The 8,083-nt window shown below is 32.8% G+C and overlaps 1 non-coding gene across 1 annotated transcript; it reads right to left on the reverse strand.

Annotated features, from left to right (window-relative positions):
- Positions 1 to 7,146: 7,146 nt before the first annotated feature.
- Positions 7,147 to 7,254, reverse strand: LOC148547363 (small nucleolar RNA R71). The gene has a single exon (XR_015897784.1). It is a non-coding gene; the product is annotated as a small nucleolar RNA R71 (small nucleolar RNA).
- Between the last annotated feature and the right edge of the window lie 829 nt (positions 7,255 to 8,083).

Here is an 8,083-nt window from a genome sequence, read left to right on the forward strand (position 1 = left end):
TAGAGTTTTATTTGGGAATTTAGAGTTAAGGTAAAATTCATATGAGTAATATAACAATTTTATAAGTTTAAGAGTAATAGGATAATTGAAAACCTGTTTTAACCCAACACTAATATTTATAAAAAAAATACTATTTAATTATCAATTTACAAATTATTCTCAAATAAATAATTCTAATTTGATAACTATAGATAATATAATTAATTTTTTTTACTCATAAAAATTAAAGTATTAATTTCTAAAATCACAATTATTTAAATCAAATCATGTAAATTCTTATTATTTTACGAATCCTAAACTTTATGATTTAAATATGAAAATTACCCAATAATTGTAAAATTAGATAAAATTTTTAATTTAATTATCAAAAATTGATTTAGTTAGCTTTAATAAAATAATTTCTGAAATTAAAATATTTAATAAATAAATAAATTGAAATTAGTTCACAATAAAATTTTTCGAAAATTCTGGGTCTTACACCCTACCCAACTTATAAAAATTTTCGTCTTTGAAAATTAGCGTATTACAGAAAACGTTACATGGTTTAACACTTTGTGTAAAAAGAAAAGAATTTTAGTATCCATATTTATATAGTTTCAAATACTTTGATTACCACATAACATAAAGATATAAGGGTAGGAGTGCAATTACAAGACAGAAATTACAAGGTAAGCTTGATGCAAATGACGACATGGTTCAAACATGTAGTAGTAAAGCAATGTGGTGATAGGTTATAAAGTTGGCTGGGGTTAAAACGACGTGCTTGACATTCGCACACTGATCTCGCACCAACTCAGATATTTAACTATTCAAATTTCAACATAACTTATCTCCACCATTCTCAATCGTACTTCATCAATCAATTCATTCAAGGGTTCTCAACCTCATCAAATACTTTGCAAATCTTAGTAGTCATAAACTTAACATCAATAAAACTCTTTCACATGAAACAAGATTCCACAACTCTTTGCTACGTCGTATGTTTACAAATTTCACCTTTTGTGCTCATCAAACGTGTTCTAAAGGACCAATGTGTCGTTTACTAAGTCTAACGGTCGCAGAAGACATCAAAACTAATCTCGAGTATACTCAGAAGGATAATAGACCATAGAAAAGAAAGAACAGTGACAAGGACCGTGTTCGCGAGAATTTGAAAGAATTGTGGAAATCACAAGTAGACAAGGATGAATAAGCAATAAAGAGTGCTGAAAAGAAAATCAACTGATAACTTTAAGGGTAACTCTTGAATCGAAGGAATTTAATAACACCAATAAGATGAAAAACAATGCAGTATTTTGAAACGAATTCAAGCTGAGTCAAGCAAATATGAGGTTTACAAAAGAAGAATATTCAAAACTAAAGACAAAGCTCTGAGAACTCGAGTATGATTTAAAAATATTTTTGAATACATTGTTCTTAAAGAATAGAAATCTTAAGGAAAGATCATTTCACGTTCTACAAGATAAATAACAAACATCTTTCAACATAATAATAAAAGCATGAATGTAACATTATTTCAACATAAATTCAAGTTGAAACAGACTACATAAAATTCGAGAAAGGAAAGACTAATTTGGCTAAGAGAAAAATTCTATTATTTTTTTTCTCGTTTTTATGTTAAGCATGCATGAAAATTACGATCTTGTTGGAAGGAAACTTGAAATAAAGTTTTGCTTATAAAAGGAAAAGAAGATGTATTACAATAAAATAGATTTAAATCACATACAAAAATTTTTAAAATAAGGGAGTGTAAGCTAAGTTAAAAGCGATTTTATTAAAATTTCAAAAGATGGTTGTCGCTCCAAAACAAATTCAAGTTACAGCAAAGAGAGGCACTGCCCAAGTAAAAGAATGCAGAGTCAAAAAACAACTTTGCATAAAAATAAACCAAACCTTATTTAAAAAAAAAAGTTTAAAATAATCCAAGAATATACTAGAAATCACACCTTATAAGGATATTCAATAATATTAAGATGCATTACGTATGTTCAAAGAGATACAAATCGCAAGAAGAGAAGAATAAGCGATAAGGATAAGATTCACATGAATTCGGAAGGAGGCATAGGATTACAACTAAGCAACAATGTATGGACATGAGAAAATATTTCAGAAAAAGTCATTTCGCATCTTAACAGGAAATATTGAATCTAGGAACTCCAAAGAAAACAAGAAAAGGGTAGTGGTAAATTGGATCAAAATAAATTGAAACCAAATTAGAGAAGCGCAAAGTTTACAAAAATATGAAGGAATGGTTCTAGTCACCACCAAACTAGGATGGTTAAAAGTCGTGAAGTATGTCAGAAGAAATAATTGAAATACAAATAGGAAAGAATTTTGATTTCAAAGAACTTCAATGGAAATCCTAAAAGAGAACAGGGTGATTATTTACAAAATTCAAGAGAATTGGTAAAAACATAAATATTGTGTCATATTAAAACAATTTCAAGTCGAACTAGATTATGCAAGATTTGTGAAATGAAAATTAGTTAGGCTAAGGATAAAATATTTTCTCGAAAACCTTAAAAGACATTTTACATAATCAAATAAGAATTTGCATAAAAATAAGTGCGAGGTTGGTAGAAAATCAAGTTGTAATCCTAGGAAGGAATTTGAATTTAAGAACTTCGAAAGGAACAATCAAGAGGAAGAACTGTGCACTCTTTTGAACTGAATCTAAGTTGGGTTGAAAAGAATACTAAAAATCAATGGTAGCGTCCACAAGGAATGGATAAACTCAAAAAGGAATGAATTCACTTTTTCAAAAGAAATATAAAAGGTGTTGCATCAAAACAACTCAGATTAAAATTAGATAAGCAAAATTTATAAAATAGAAATTAATCAAGCTATGAGCAGAGATATTTTTTCAAAAATCTTGAAAAAATACTTAGATGCAAAATCTTATAAGAATATGTATAAGAATTGTGATAAAATTGGAAGTAAATCAAGTTCTAGTCAATGAAAAAAAATCCAAAAATAGAAATTGTTTTCACATGTCTATTGATGAGCGGATAATTTATACGCTTTTTGGCATTGTTTTTAGTATGTTTTTAGTAGAATCTAGTTACTTTTAGGGATGTTTTCATTAGTTTTTATGTTAAATTCATATTTCTGGACTTTACTATGAGTTTGTGTGTCTTTCTGGGATTTCAGGTATTTTCTGGCTGAAATTGAGGGACTTGAGCAAAAATCAGATTCAGAGGTTGAAGAAGGACTGCTGATGCTGTTGGATTCTGACCTCCCTGCACTCAAAGTGGATTTTCTGGAGCTACAGAACTCAAAATGGCGCGCTTCCAATTGCGTTGGAAAGTAGACATCCAGGGATTTCCAGCAATATATAATAGTCCATACTTTGGCCGAGTTTAGATGACGTAAAAGGGCGTTGAACGCCAGTTCTACGCTACTGTCTGGAGTTAAACGCCAGAAACACGTCACGAACCAGAGTTGAACGCCAGAAATACATTACAACCTGGCGTTCAACTCCAGAAAGAGCCTCTGCACGTGTAACATTCAAGCTCAGCCCAAGCACACACCAAGTGGGCCCCGGAAGTGGATTTATGCATCAATTACTTACTTCTGTAAACCCTAATAGCTAGTTTATTATAAATAGGAATTTTTACTATTGTATTAGACATCTTATGATTTTTAGTTCATCTTAGGATCATATTGATCACGTTTTGGGGGCTGGCCATTCGGCCATGCCTGGACCTTTCACTTATGTATTTTCAAACGGTAGAGTTTCTGTACTCCATAGATTAAGGTGTGGAGCTCTGCTGTTCTTCATGAATTAATGCAAAGTCCTACTATTTTTCTATTCAATTCAACTTATTCCGCTTCTAAGATATTCATTCGCACTTCAACGTGAATGTGATGAACGTGACAATCATCATCATTCCCCCACGAACGCGTGCCTGACAACCACTTCCGTTCCACCTTAGATAGGATGATTATCTCTTAGATCTCTTAATCAGAATCTTCGTGGTGTAAGCTAGATTGATGGCGGCATTCATGAGAATCCGAAAAGTCTAAACCTTGTCTGTGGTATTCCGAGTAGGATTCTGGGATTGAATGATTGTGACGAACTTCAAACTCACGAGTGCTGGGCGTAGTGACAGACGCAAAAGGAGGGTGAATCCTATTCCAGTATGATCGAGAACCTCAGATGATTAGTCGTGCTGTGACAGAGCATTTGGACCATTTTCACAAGAGGATAGGATGCAGCCATTGACCACGGTGATGCCTCCAGACGATTAGCCATGCAGTGACAGCGCATCGGACCATTTTCCAGAGAGGATGAAAAGTAGCCATTGACAATGGTGATGTCCTTACATAAAGCCAGCCATAGAAAGGAGTAAGACTGATTGGATGAAGACAGCAGGAAAGCAGAAGTTCAGAGGAACGAAAGCATCTCCATACGCTTATCTGAAATTCTCACCAATGATATACATAAGTATTTCTATCTTTATTTTCTATTTATTAATTATTTATTTTCGAAAACTCCATAACTATTTGATATCCGCCTGACTGAGATTTACAAGATGACCATAGCTTGCTTCATACCAACAATCTCCGTGGGATTGACCCTTACTCACGTAAGGTTTTATTACTTGGACGACCCAGTGCACTTGCTGGTTAGTTGTATCGGAGTTGTGAATGAAAAACGATTTATTAAGACGTGCGTACCAAGTTTTTGGCGCCGTTACCTGAGATCACAATTTCGTGCACCAAGTTTTTGGCGCTGTTGCCGGGGATTGTTCGAGTTTGGACAACTGACGGTTCATCTTGTTGCTCAGATTAGGTAATTTTCTTTTTGTTTTATTTTCAAAAAATTTTTCAAAAATCTTTCAAAAATTTCTCATCTGTTTTCGAAAATTATTCTAAAATTTTTTAAGGATGAATTCTAGTGTTTCATGAAGCATGTTGAAGCCTGACTGGCTGTAAAGCCATGTCTAAATTCATTTAGACTGGGGCTTCCAACCCAACATTATCAAGAGCAAGCTAGTTGTTGCTAATCCACCTGCTGCTGTTCCAGATCCACCTGATTTACATGCTAAAGCTTGACTGGCTAATAAGCCATGTCTAACCCTCAGATTGGAGCTTTAGACTAAGAGTGCAAGATTCCTGGAATTCATATTAAAAATGTTGGAATCCTTATTTTTCTTTTTCACAAATAATTTTCGAAAAAAATACAAAAAAATTAGAAAATCATAAAAATAAAAAATATTTTGTGTTTCTTGTTTGAGTCTTGAGTCAATTTTTAAGTTTGGTGTCAATTGCATATTCATTTTGCATTTTTCGAAATTTCATGCATTCATAGTGTTCTTCATGATCTTCAAGTTGTTCTTGGTAAGTCTTCTTGTTTGATCTTGATGTTTTCTTATTTTGTGTCTTTTCTTGTTTTTCATGTGCATTTTGCATTCATAGTGTCTGAACATGAAAGATTTCTAAGTTTGGTGTCTTGCATGTTTTCTTTGCATATAAAAATTTTCAAAAATATGTTCTTGATGTTCATCTTGATCTTCAAAGTGTTCTTGGTGTTCATCTTAACATTCATAGCATTCTTGCATGCATTCATTGTTTTGATCTAAAAATTTTCATGCATTGCATCATTTTCATGTTTTTCTCTCTCATCATAAAAAAAATTTCAAAAATCAAAAAAATATCTTCTCCTTTTTCTTCTCATAAATTCGAAAATTTGAGTTGACTTTTTCAAAACTTTTTAAAATTCAATTGTTTCTTATGAGTCAAATCAAATTTTCAATTTAAAAATCTTATCTTTTCAAAATCTTTTTCAAAAAAATTCAAATCTTTTTCATTTTTCTTAGTTATTTTCAAAAAATTTAAAAATATTTTTCAAAAATCTTTTTCTTATCTTTATCACATAATTTTTGAAAATAACATCATCAATTAATGTTTTGATTCAAAAATTTCAAGTTTGTTACTTGCTTGTTAAGAAAGATTCAAACTTTAAGTTCTAGAATCATATTTTGTGATTTCTTGTGAATCAAGTCATTAATTGTGATTTTAAAAAATCAAATCTTTTTCAAAACTAATTTCAATCATATCTTTTCAAAAATATCTTTTTATCTTATCTTTTTCAAAATCATAACTTTTTCAAAAAATTGATTTTAAAATATCTTTTCTAACTTCTTATCTTCTTATCTTTTCAAAATTGATTTTCAAATTTGTTTCAACTAACTAACTAACTTTTTGTTTGTTTCTTATCTTTTTCAAAACTACCTAACTAACCCTCTCTCTCTAATTTTCGAAAATATCTCCCTCTTTTTCAAAAAATTCTTTTTAATTAACTAATTATTTCAAAATTCAATTTTAATTTATTTCTTCTTTTAATTTTCGAAAATCACTAACCATTTTTCAAAAATTATTTTCGAAAACCTCCCCCTCTCATCCTCTTCTATTTATTTAATTATTTACTAACATCTCTTCCTCACTCACCAAAAATCCGAACCCCCCCTCTCTCTCTCTGAGTTCAAATTTTCTCTTCTTCTTTTCTTCTACTCTTCTTTTCTTCTTCTACTTACATAAGGAAACCTCTATACCTGGGCAAAAAGGATCTCTATTATTATTATTATTTTTCTTTTCCCTCTTTTTCATATGAGCAGGAGCAAAGACAAGAATATTCTTGTTGAAGCAGATCCAGAACCTGAAAGGACTCTGAAGAGGAAACTAAGAGAAGCTAAATTACAACAATCCAGCAAGCACCTTTCAGAAATTTTCGAACAAGAAGAGGAGATGGCAGCCGAAAATAATAATAATGCAAGGAGGATGCTTGGTGACTTTACTGCACCTAATTCCAATTTACATGGAAGAAGTATCTCCATCCCTACCATTAGAGCAAACAATTTTGAGCTGAAACCTCAATTAGTTTCTCTGATGCAGCAGAACTGCAAGTTCCATGGACTTCCATCTGAAGATCCTTTTCAGTTCTTAACTGAATTTTTGCAGATCTGTGATACTGTTAAGACTAATGGAGTAGATCCTGAAGTCTACAGGCTCTTGCTTTTCCCTTTTGTTGTAAGAGACAGAGCTAGAGTGTGGTTGGACTCTCAACCCAAAGATAGCCTGAACTCCGGGGATAAGCTGGTCATGGCTTTCTTAGCCAAGTTCTTTCCTCCTCAAAAGCTGAGCAAGCTTAGAGTGGATGTTCAAACCTTCAGACAGAAAGAAGGTGAACCCCTCTATGAAGCTTGGGAGAGATACAAGCAACTGACCAAAAAGTGTCCTTCTGACATGCTTTCAGAATGGACCATCCTGGATATATTCTATGATGGTCTGTCTGAATTAGCTAAGATGTCATTGGATACTTCTGCAGGTGGATCCATTCACCTAAAGAAAACGCCTGCAGAAGCTCAAGAACTTATTGACATGGTTGCTAATAACCAGTTTATGTACACTTCTGAAAGGAATCCTGTGAATAATGGGACGCCTGTGAAGAAGGGAGTTCTTGAAATTGATACTCTGAATGCCATATTGGCTCAGAATAAAATATTGACTCAGCAAGTCAATATGATTTCTCAGAGTCTGAATGAAATGCAAGCTGCATCCAACAGTACTCAAGAGGCATCTTCTAAAGAAGAAGCTTATGATCCTGAGAACCCTGCAATAGCAGAGGTAAATTATATGGGTGAACCTTATGGAAACACCTATAACCCCTCATGGAGAAATCACCTAAATCTCTCATGGAAGGATCAACAAAAGCCTCAACAAGGCTTTAATAATGGTGGAAGAAACAGGTTTAGCAATAGCAAGCCTTTTCCATCATCCATTCAGCAACAGACAGAGAACTCTGAACAAAATACCTCTAATTTAGCAAACTTAGTCTCTGATCTATCTAAGGCCACTGTGAGTTTCATGAATGAAACAAGGTCTTCCATTAGAAATTTGGAGGCACAAGTGGGCCAGCTGAGTAAAAGAGTCACTGAAATCCCTCCTAGTACTTTCCCAAGCAATACAGAAGAAAATCCAAAAGGAGAGTGCAAGGCCATTGAAATGACCATCATGGCCAAACCCACAAGAGAGGAGAAGGACGTGAATTCCAAGGAGGAAGACCTCCTGGGACGTCCAG

Source organism: Arachis ipaensis, chromosome B8 (genome assembly GCF_059453495.1).
Source record: "Arachis ipaensis isolate K30076 ecotype BB chromosome B8, ASM5945349v1, whole genome shotgun sequence".
In the NCBI taxonomy this organism is placed as follows: domain Eukaryota; kingdom Viridiplantae; phylum Streptophyta; class Magnoliopsida; order Fabales; family Fabaceae; genus Arachis; species Arachis ipaensis.